The 12,623-nt window shown below is 40.8% G+C and overlaps 1 protein-coding gene across 13 annotated transcripts in view; it reads left to right on the forward strand.

The window, feature by feature from the left end:
* RBFOX1 (RNA binding fox-1 homolog 1) overlaps positions 1–12,623 on the forward strand; it is a 974,878-nt gene that overhangs the window by 846,693 nt on the left and 115,562 nt on the right. The gene's annotated exons all lie outside the window — the stretch shown is intronic.

Raw genomic sequence — 12,623 nt, forward strand, 5'->3', positions numbered from 1 at the left:
GATTATGTGAGGGAAGATATCGGGAGATTAGTTCAGAGACATATGGAGTAGACAGGTTATGGATGGCTTTTAGGTTAGTATTAGTAATTTGAACTGGATATGCTGAGGGAATGGGAGCCAGTGAAGCAATTTCCAGAGGGGGGAAGCAGAGGAGTAGTGAGGAGAGAGATGAATTAGTCAGGCAGCTGAGTTAAGGATAGACTGGAGAGGTGCAAGGGTGTTATCAGGGAGGCCACAGAAAAGGATGTTGCAGTAGTAAAGGCAGGAGATGATGAGGACATGCACAGGCATTTTAGTAGATTGATGGTTGAGGAAAGGATGGATTCTGGAGATATTTTTGAGCTGGAGGCGACAGGAGGTGGAAAGAGCTTGGATGTGTGGTTTGAAGGACAGGGCAGAGTCAAGGGTTACTCCGAGGCAGAGGACTTCCGATATGGGGGAAAGCGTGTTGTCGCTAATTGCGATGGATAGGTCAGGTAAGGAAGATCTATGAGATGGAGGAAAGATGATGAGTTCAGATTTGTCCACATTGAATTTGAGGAAGCGAGAGGAGAAGAAAGAGGATATGGCTGATAGGCACTCCGTGATTCTGGACATCAGAGAGGTGACGTCTGGGCCAGAAAGGTAGATCTGAGTGTCATCAGCTTAATGGTGGTACTGTAAACCATGGGACTTTATGAGTTTTCCCAAGCCAAGAGTATAGATTGAGAAGAGTAGGGGTCCCAGAACAGAGCCTTGGGGGACTCCAGCACAGAGAGGGTGGGATGAGGAGGTAGTGTGGGAGTGGGAGAAACTGAATGTGTGGTTGGAAAGGTATAAGGAGATCCAGGATAGGGCGAGGTCTTTGATGCCAAAGGAGTAGAGGATCTGTAGTAGGAGGCAGTGGTCAACTGTGTTGATAGCAGAGGACAGATCTAGAAGGAGGAGTACAGAGTACTGTCCGTTAGCTTTGGCTGTAATTAGGTTGTTAGTAGTGTTGAGCGATACCGTCCGATACTTGAAAGTATCGGTATCGGATAGTATCGGCCGATACCCGAAAAGAATCAGATATCGCCGATACTGATATCCGATACCAATACAAGTCAATGGGACACCAAGTATCGGAAGGTATCCTGATGGTTCCCAGGGTCTGAAGGAGAGGAAACTCTCCTTCAGGCCCTGGGATCCATATTAATGTGTAAAATAAAGAATTAAAATAAAAAATATTGATATATTCACCTCTCCGGCGGCCCCTGGACATCACCGCGGGTAACCGGCAGGCTTCTTTGTTTAAAATGAGCGCGTTTAGGACCTGAGAATGATGTCGCGGCTTCTGATTGGTCGAGTGCCGCTCATGTGACCGCCACGCGACCAATCAGAAGCCGCGACGTCATTCGCAGGTCCTAAATTCCTAGAATGAGGAGTTTAGTGCCTGAGAATGACGTCCAAAAGATGAAGTAAGGGACTGGTTGGTGGATGTCTTTGCCTGTGTGGATTGGATGAGTTGTTACAAACATGTGGTGAGAATGTCATGTCAATTGCACCTTTAGAAATATATTTACTTATAAAATTCATGATTTGTTCAATACTTATTTCATTAGCTGTATATACAGTATATATATCTATGTATATATATATGTATATGTATGAATATATATACATAGATATAGATATATATCTCTCTATATATAGATAGTTATATATAGAGAGAGCTACATATATATATATATATATACATATATATATATATATAAAAAAATAACAAAATAAATGAAAAGGTAAAGAAATATAATAAAAAAGGAAGCTGCTGTCAGTCCAGTCTGAATCATTGCTTCCAGTCCTCTCTCTATTGAGAAAAAAATATGTATCCTGTATATAAAAATAATTGTGTAAAAAAGGGGAACACAATTTAAAATGTATTCTAGTGGTCATTTGTTGTAATCAAAAATGTAAAGTAAAAAGTGCAAAACTCATGCATTGCGCATGCATTTCCATTTTTTAAACATATTCCCCCAATATCTGTAAGTAAAAATAAATAAACTAAATTAATAGAGAGATAGAAAGAGAGGGGGAACATTCATCAACATTGAAATTGCAACGCCGATACAGAACGGTGGAATTACAGCAATCACAGGACCGATAGACACATTAATGATGTGCAAATATCGGTCAGTCCGTGTATAAAATCGTTCATGTGAACTACTAGATTGACCTGCATTGGTCCATTGATTAGTCTGAAAGTTACCCATTTTGTACGTGGACAGCACACGGGCCGATTATACACTGTTCTGAAAGAGCCGTTAGAAACATTCACTATCTTGCACAATGGACCAATTATCTATTACACAGAATCATGGTAGCCCAAAGCTGCAGGTTAGGTGATTACTAAAATTTCCACGTTTAAAAGTGTTCTACATTGTGGTGATATTTAATCTACCACTGGACACAATGGTAAAAGCTGGAAAATGTCTTGTATGTAAAGTATATAGTGGATGCTTTCCTGAAACGGAAAGTACTTGCAAGCAGCATAATACAAAGAATAGCAGGTTTACCCAGAATCCTTTGCAGTAGGCGGAGCTATGCAAATCATCTCTTTCCACCCCTGTCTAATCCACAGCGCTTGGAACCGCCAAGCGTGCAATGCTGCGGATTAGTTTCTAAATTTACACAGCCAACCAATTCCTACCTGTGGACACGTGTTTAGGGCTTTAGGCCCTCATCAGCACAGGGCTGGAATTGGTTGGCTGTATGGAGTGGGGCTCGGTGAGCAAGCGATACATACATGCTAGCCACCTTAGGGAGAGACCCAAGTTGGGCTAAATGTAGCGGGACGAAAGAGACCGAAAAGCCCTCTACTCAAAGGAAATACATAGTGGATGCTTTCCTGAAACGGAAAGTACTTGCAAGCAGCATAATACAAAGAATAGCAGGTTTACCCAGAATCCTTTGCAGTAGGCGGAGCTATGCAAATCATCTCTTTCCACCCCTGTCTAATCCACAGCGCTTGGAACCGCCAAGCGTGCAATGCTGCGGATTAGTTTCTAAATTTACACAGCCAACCAATTCCTACCTGTGGACACGTGTTTAGGGCTTTAGGCCCTCATCAGCACAGGGCTGGAATTGGTTGGCTGTATGGAGTGGGGCTCGGTGAGCAAGCGATACATACATGCTAGCCACCTTAGGGAGAGACCCAAGTTGGGCTAAATGTAGCGGGACGAAAGAGACCGAAAAGCCCTCTACTCAAAGGAAATACATAGTGGATGCTTTCCTGAAACGGAAAGTACTTGCAAGCAGCATAATACAAAGAATAGCAGGTTTACCCAGAATCCTTTGCAGTAGGCGGAGCTATGCAAATCATCTCTTTCCACCCCTACATTTAGCCCAACTTGGGTCTCTCCCTAAGGTGGCTAGCATGTATGTATTGTATGTAAAGTAGAGAGCTGTAATTAATTTTGTCGGGAATGTTATAACGGCATTGTACTGATTTCCCACAGGAACTTACTTATGCTGTACTGGAGTAGGTAGGCTTGGGTTAACTGAATAATGGTAGTGTACAGTAATGTTGAGGTCAGAGAATTTATTTTAATTCATTGCATAATAAATCAAGAAGATAAAATCTAAAACGTATAAGATTGGCTGCCTACATATCCACAGTATGCGTTGTAATGAAAACATAAAAATATGAAGAACATGTAGGACTACAATGAAATGGACTTCAATAGGATTAAGTTCTCTCGTCATTTTATTTCTGAAATAACAATTACATCTCAGCAGTGAGAAACTGATTTAAAATACATTGAAGAAGTGATCAAAATTTCATTATAGAAAAAGCAGAACGCATTTTATGCACATTGTCGATAATCTTTGAAAAATATTGTACAGCAATCATGAAATTGCGCATAATGGGTAAGAAAAAAAGTTTTCAGTTACAGAAGTAAAATTTGATCCAGCCGCTCAATTGATTTTTCTGTGCGCTTTATTCAAAAGCACATTTTATTTAATATTACCACCACAGTCTAAAATGTATTTTTTACGTTTGTTAGACATATTTTCTCATTTACGTATTGCTAGAAAATAGTTGACTTTGCTGACAGCATACACTTATTTTTTTATATCACAGACAAGTGTCTATTATACAAATGATTTCTCGGAATATTTCCACAAGTAATAGTTCTGTGGGTTCTCTGCTAGATGTATTGGATCGGCGGCGTAACTCAATTTACTCCTATAAACTAAATAGTCATGTGATTTTAATAGCTAAAAATGTAATTACCTCAAAGATAATGATATTCATTAAGTCCTCCCTAGAAAATATTGTCTTATACTGCATGTTTAACCCCGTAGGGCTGCTAGTAAGTAGAAAATAGATTTTATTAACAGGTAAAGTCCAATTGACAAATGGAGAGCTCGGTGACTATGCATTCTTAATTAATAAACTGAATTCAGAATACATTGAAAAGTATATTTCTCTTTGCTGTTTTTGCATAAATATACATGTTATAGTCATTCTGTTTTTAATAGAAGGTTGGGTTTCTATACAGCACTGTGCAAACATTATAAGAAGGAGTGAAAAAATGGTACAAAGTAAGAAGGTTTTCAAAACTGTTATCAATTTTTATCAATTAACAAAATGGAAAGTTTATGAGCAAAATAAAATCTTCAGCAAATCAATATTTGATATAAACGCCCTTTGCCTTCAGACAGCAAAAAGTATAAATTCTTCTAGGTACACTTGCACACAGTTTTTGAAGGAACTTAGCAGGAAGTTTATTGCTTAGAGTTGAGCAAATGTTTGAAAATTCGGTTCAGATTACGATCGGCAGCGATTATTGAATTTGCTATGTTCGCCGGACACAGCGAACGTCATTAGAGTCAATGGGAGTTGAAATCAGCGAATATGTTCGGACCCGATCTTCAAACATAAATTCAGCTCGAATAGGGTACCAATACAGCACAAATATGGAAAATTCATATTCGGCTATCATTTCTGAACAAATTTGCTTATCTCCATTGTTGACTTTGGAGAACTGACCCCACATCTTTTGTGGATATCGCTTGTGCAAATTCTTTTGTCTTTTCAGACAGCATTTGATGATGTTGAGATTAGTGCTTTTTCAGGGACATAACATAAATTTCAGGATGCCATGTTCCTCTTTACAATTTTAGGCCAGAGTCACAATAGGGCATAATACGGACAAGTGCTATGCGATAAAAAATTGCAAAGTACTCTGACCAGTATTAATCTATGGGAAAACTCGGATCACGTTTTTTCTTGTCTGTATTGTAGGTGCGAGTGAAATCGCAGCATGCTGCGATTGTCACCGACACTCGGCCAAGTCCCGGCTCACTCCCACCCATAGGCTTACATGAGACAAACACATCACTCGGATATCATCCAAGTGATGTGCGATATATGCTGACCCCGGCAATGGAGGAGATGGAGAAATTAATAATTTCTCTGTCTACACCGCAGCTGTGCTCCAATCCTCTCTGTGCGAGAGGCTCGGAGCTCAGACGCATCACATTCGGTTTCTTATCGCAGCAGAGCAGGAGCCAAGGGTCATTAGCGTCTCGCATCCTGATGCTTTTGCATCGGATGCCATACGCTAGTCTAACCCCGACCTTAAAAGATACCTTAATGACATTGGTTGTATGTGTGGGGTCATTGTCCCGCTGCAGAATGCATCTGGAGCCAATTAGATGCATTGCATGCTGGTTAATTATCTACTGTGCAAACGTATACCTAGAAGAATTATCTACTTGGTGCACATGTACCTAGAAGAATTCATGCTTCATAGAATCATAGAAAGTTAGAGTTGGAAGGACCACCAGGATCATCGTGTCCAACCCCTGCTCAATGCAGGATTCATTAAACCATCTCATACAGATTTGATGCTATTTTAAAGTCAAGGAGTGGTGTTCACACCTTCACACCTAACAATAATTGAATTTAGATTTCCTTTTTGTTCATTCACTTTGGCTATTTGCTAATTGATAAAAATGAACTATTAAATAGAACCTTTCATGTCACTTGTAGCATCTAAAGTGTCATCAGTGCGGTGTTAGTGGTGCAATGTGCATCACTAGCATGTTTTTTTCCTATTAAAATCACGGCTGTAATTCTTATAAAAAAAGCACTTTATATAGTTATATCTAATCTGCTCGTTTAGTCATAGGGGTGTGCTTTATTGCATTCAACAAGGGTTGTCCTTACCCGCGCCATTCTAATTATGTTCCCTGGCTTGTGCCAAGGTCTCTGTAAAGCCCACGCATGTGCAGTGTTTATTGTTTTGCAGAGCTTGCGCAGTGTCTATTGAGGGAACAGCGTTTGTTCAATATGTAATTATTGACCCGCGCTGGCGCATTGTCTATCGATGATCTGCGCATGTGCTCCCCTCGCATGCACACTGAAGTTGGATTTAGTTTCCAGCTTCACTCACTGTGTGAGCATGCATGCTCATCACACAGATCGCCAATGGACATTACACAAGCACGGGTCCCCAATAGACATGGCGCAAGCGCCGCAAAGCAATAAACACTGCGCAATAGTGGGATTTACAGTGACGTCTGCGCAACCCCAAGAGCATAATTCAAATTGTGTGAGCGGGGACAACACAGACTCAATGTCATGAAGCACAATAAATATGACTAAACGCGCAGGTAAGATATAACTATATAAAGTGATTTTTTTAAAATAAAAATTACAGCCGTAATTTTAATGGAAAAAACGTGTTAGTGATATATATCACATCAATAACACCACTCTTGGGACACTTTATATTTTACTAATGACATGACAAGTTCTCTTTGTTAGGGTTGGCGGACTCCACCAAATAACATATAAAGATAAGGTGCGGTTGCAACCTGGGTCCACAGTGCAGAGAAGGTAACTGCTGCTCAGTAAACGTGGACAGCTTATGGCAGTACAGCACCAAACACATGCGGGTTAACCGTTACCCGGTGGGAACTACAGTGAACTCTGTTGCCTCACAGAGCCTCTATAAATTAATATAAGAGCACCGTACCCTGTTAGCTGTCACAGGGCACAGCAGATTAGGGGCAAGTGAAGTCATTAGACTCAGCCCCTAGGACACGGGCTAAGAGTCTGTCTAGACCCATTATGCGTGTGGCGTCGCACTGGCGATGCCTTAACTGACGCTAACTGCAGAGATTTAGTGCAACAAGTGCATGCGGCAAGTAATCCAAGAAGAAAAAGTATTACTGCACAGGAGCTGCACACCATCAAATAAGTAAATAACAAAAGATAAACATAGACTGATAATAAAATCAGTCTATGTTTATCTTTTGTTATTTACTTATTTGATGGTGTGCAGCTCCTGTGCAGTAATACTTTTTCTTCTTGGTTTACTTGTTCAGTTTTTATTACTGTTGTTTTGCACCCTCAGTATTCTTTATTTGGTCTATACGGCTGTGCGCCCTAATCGCTTAGATTCACAAGTGCATGCGGCGGCACACTGGCGAATATCACTAACAGATGCTAGCTATGGGATTGGTGCAATGTGTTCACACGGTGTGGCACAAGAAACTACTCAGCAGTGTCTTTACTCCAGACTCCCAAATAAATTCACAAATAAATGGTAGGGGATCATTAGGAGCTGGCACCAGACACCTACATGCTTGCACAAACACCACAATTTCAGAATATGCTAGTGCACGGCAGTGCAATCCTTTTAAAGCTGCAGTCTTCCAGGACCTTGCTAATCGACCAATCTGAGCTGCTTGAGGACCTGGGCATGTGACCTCAGCCCACCAATGAGTGGTCATCTCACGGGCATGCTCCGAAGGCCAAAAGCCAAGGAGCGTCTGCTCACAGCTGACTAATGCTGGTTGCTATAGCTGGACCTGGAGAGGCAGCAGCAACCAGACACACAGCATTAGCCTGTGCAAGATGCTGGGACTGACATCTCTGCTGAGCAGGATTTTCTGTGGCTGAGAAATAATGGGAGACCGCAGAATACATGGCTTGAGATCCCTCCTATGCAGCGGTGGGATCTTGACGCCTAACACTCTTTAACACTTCTATTTTTGAAAGGATTCATACTTTCTACCCTTTTTTCCACACCTGACTCAAACTTTTGCACAGAGCTTCAAATAATAATTTATAAAACATCCATTTTAAGGCCATATGGCTCCAAGTTTCATTGAAATCAAATCTTCTGTACACTCTGTGGGAAAAACTAGAATGGTAATGGCAATATGTAAACAAGAGAAGGAAGAATGACCTTAGTTCCTTAGTTTATAAAACTCATTAACTAATCAGCAGTACATATTACAAAAATAGAGCCAGTGGCTTCTCTCCCAAGAAAACAGAATACTGGGCATGTTGAATTCATTTCCCCAACATCTGCTAATGGAGTAGTTAGGACACTTACGTATACATTGGCTAGGGAGAGTCGAGGTGCTTGCATTCGCTTCTTTACGCAACACTCGCACATTGTCAGATGACATTTATCGTCAGTGATTATGTCTGTTGGATCAAATAGCAAATTCATTTAGCACTGAACTCCCTTCTCATTCAGAGACCTTAGCAACAACTAAGCAATCAAAATGTAAATTTTATTTCTATGCCTTAACCGATTTTCCAGTGGGTTGAAATATTATAAAAAAGTGTTATTCCAATTATTGTTTTCTAAGTTTAATTTTTATAGCATTAGCAAGCTATGAGGGTTATTCTTAAAGGCATGTTCTAGCTGTACAACACAGCCAACACAGCAATTTTGTATCCTTACCTGTACCTGATGTAATGGTCAGCTGCAGCCGCTGATGCGGCCCAGCCCATAGATGCCCCACACGCCAACAGACTACAATGGCATGGGGCGCAAGTCCGCCAGGAACGCCATACAGACCCTTTGTACCGCAGAGGAGAATCCGGGCCTACCACAACCAAGGGGAGGGCAGAGACCGGGGTTTTGTGGCAGCTGAGCATGTGGACAAGGAAAGAGACACGTAGGATTTGATTACACTGCGCAACTTCAGGTATAGAGAAAGTGAAATTTACTAAAGTAAAGTCACACAGTACATAAACCAAACATGACTATACCAGGCTCCCGATTCCACACCTCCCAGAAGGGTATCACCCAGTGGACCCCAAGGTACCAACGGATCACTGAGGCACACATAGGCGGGACAACAAGACACAGGCAGGACATCAGGGTACACGAGGTCATCAGGATGCAGGCAAGACATCAGTGTACAGACAGAACATCAGGACATCTGGACACAGCAAGGACATCAGGACATCAGGACACAGGCAGGGCATCAGGACATCACGACATAGGCAGGGCATCAGGACATCAGGACACAGGCTGGGTATCAGGGCATCAGGACACAGGCAGGGCATCAGGACATCAGGAATACTGGATAGACATCTGGGACACTTACGTGGCAGCCCAGGTCATCAGCTGGGACACTGGTATGTCAGCCCAGGGCATCAGTTACATCAGGACAGGTACAGGATCAAGGATTAGGGCCTGGATATACCGCCTCCAGGACAGGCACCAAAATAGAACAAAATAGGAATCAATGCAAGAACTTTGATACCAAAACATAGACAGGAGAGGTGCAGGAACACAAACACACATAGCAAATTTCAGGAGCTTTGTGAGTAGCTCAGGCCCCACCCATAGGGCAGGGGAACTTTATATAGGAGCTGCCCCTCAGCAGTTGGCTGGGGACAGCATTTGAAGTACATACATTAACCCTGATAAAAGCAGGGGAGTTGTGGCCGCACACGCTCTTAGCACAAACAGAAGCCATTACAGCACAATCAGTGCAGGAACTGTGGCTTAGGGCACCTGGCTGTGACTGCACTCCCTGACACATGTGGAAAGTTATGCACCAGCTGCAAATGACCTCGCAATCCTGGGATAGCTTCTACAGCGGCAACCAGGGACCACACAGGCGGATGGCCATGCAGCAGAGCAAAGACCTAACCACCCATGTACGGCTACGCAGCAAAGCAGGGAACAGAGAAGGATCCATACAGATAACAGCCAACAGTATCCCAGCTCAATCAGGGGGAAAGGAGCAAAGGGTTAAAGCAAAGACATGCATTGTCACGCCAAAAAACAGATACAGACAGAACGGTGTGACACCTGATCCAGTGAAGTCTGCTTCTGATACCAGGTTCCACCACATCCTGTCTGCAGTCACTAATGGACAAAGCATCATTAACAGTATCTTTTGGTGGCACAGGTCAGATAAGAATACTCGTGTGGCTGTGCCTTGTAGCGCCTTGTTGTAAAAGTGTGTGGCTCTCCAGCTGCTCAGCAGGCATAACCTACTCCCATCTATGACCTATGGGATTTTACCACACCCTATTCAAACATTGGGTAATCTACTAAGAATTGTCAGTTACTGTTTAGGGAATGAGTACATATGGTCCTCTTTATCTGCTTTGTCACCTGTCTGACATAGCTAGATCATTACATAGTTTGGTCATACACCAATCCTGACTTTTAACCTGGCGGGTCTGACTTTTGTTTGATCTCATGTTATCTGATTATGTTTTTGAGTCTGGTGTCTTTACCTGGTTCTGTAACTCCAGTTACTGATCCAGCTTGTTTGATTACTCTTGCCTTAAGTTTGCATCGATGTCCAGCAGCTACTCTCTAAATACAACCCTGTGGCCCTTTTAGAAGGGTTAAATGGCGAGCACCTTGCAGGTGGAGTAGTCAAGACAAAGTCTTCCCAAGGTTTCCTTTTTGAACCAACAACTTTAGACAAAGTTTACATGCATTGGTGACACAGAATGGTACTGACATAAAAAATCACGGAATTTGTTTTCACCATTTCACCATATTTTAATTATTTTTCTCATGCTAGTACATTGTTATGCAATAAAATGAATTTTGTCTTACAAAGCTACTAGTCCTGCATAAAAACAAGCCCTGATCTCAAAAGGAAAAAAAAGAAGATACAAAATTAAATTGCAAATATTAAAAAATAACTGCATCATTATAGACTAATAAAACCAAAATGTAAGTAGTAATAAGCGGTAGATTGCTAACAAAGTTAAACCAAAATAACACTAAATAATAATAATAATTTTATTTCTATAGCACCACCATATTCCACAGCACATTACATTATAGAGGGGACTTGTACAGACAATAGATATTACAGCACAACAATAAACATATAGATCAAAACAGATACCAAGAGGAATGAGCGCCCTGCTCGCAAGCTTACAATCTATGAGAGTTTTCAATCTATGAGAATAATAAAATAGTGGAAACTTTTAGTGCCATTAATAAAACAGAGCTACATATTTTTCTTTAATGGGAATCTGTCAGTCGGATGAACCCTGCTAAGCCATCTATATGGCCAAATAGGTCATAGAAAGATGAATAAAATGATACCTTGGTATCTGCGATCCGATGTCTTATTCCAGAGAAATCCATATTTTCCTTATACATAAATGAGCTGTCAAGGTATCATTTTATTGAACTTTCTATGACTTGCTTGCCATATAGACAGCTTAGGAGGGTTGATGCATTAATACGTAATATGTATTATGACACGATTTTGTGTAATAAAATATCAATTATAATTTCTATCTATAAAAAATGGTATTGAGAACTACTCAGGGAAAGAGGGTTCTGCTTCTTCAGTGAAATAGTTTGGCATCACCATATTTGTATGACCTTTTATTTGGTTATCCCCTGTATTTATGTATCATTCAAGAAGTTTTTTTACAGTAAGTGTTTAAGAAATTATTGTTAACTTGATTTTAGAGATGTTCTACCACTTATGTTTTGGTTTTGGGACGGTTACATTCTCCCTGGACCTAGTCTGTTGGTATTGGATTTGGGTTGAGATGTTCTTCGGAGAATTTCTATATGCTGTTGCCCGGTTGTGTTAGAGGAATTTACAACATGTATCCATAGAGTTCACTCAGTGACCTAAAGAGAAAAAATATTTATTACATTGAGCTTATTTGCTGAATGGAATTCAACTGCTAATAGATACCTGAGACTTTGTTGTGACTTCCCACTGGGAGATGAGCAGCAGATCTTGTCCATTTATTTCAAAAGATTAAAGATTCAAGATTTGATCTTTATTTATGGCTCCAGAAATTGGCTGAAGTGTATGTAAACATATATCTGTATTATCAGTTATTGGGAAAAAGATTCAGTGGAGTGGAAGGTTTGCTCTACATAAGAAACATTAGCTTTTTTTACTTTCCTATAGGAATCAATAGCATCTATATTTCTGGAATCCTAGATTTGCTCATCGTTATAAGTCAAATAGCAATAATTACATTTATCAATATCATGTTACAAATTGAAAAATGATGAAGTATTGAGTCTTTGGCTATTGAACCATTATAAAGAGTGTCTAAAAGTGGAAAATGTGGCAGTAGCTTTATCTTCTAAATAATAATCAAAAAATCAGTATGAAAGCAACTTTGAAAGTTTTTCGGTTTTAACACAAGATCTGTAAACTTCAAAATTTTGTAACACGATCATGAAGCCCCCAACCTTCTCTTAGCAATACTAGGTAAATGCCAAAATGTTGGACTGATTTGATGGGCAACATGGTGGCTCAGTGGCTTGCACTGTTGTTTTGCAGTTCTGGGGTCCTGGGTTCAAATCCCACTATGCCTCCCTGTGTTCTCATCG

The sequence above is a fragment of the Ranitomeya imitator genome, chromosome 7 (genome assembly GCF_032444005.1).
Source record: "Ranitomeya imitator isolate aRanImi1 chromosome 7, aRanImi1.pri, whole genome shotgun sequence".
Classification (NCBI taxonomy): domain Eukaryota; kingdom Metazoa; phylum Chordata; class Amphibia; order Anura; family Dendrobatidae; genus Ranitomeya; species Ranitomeya imitator.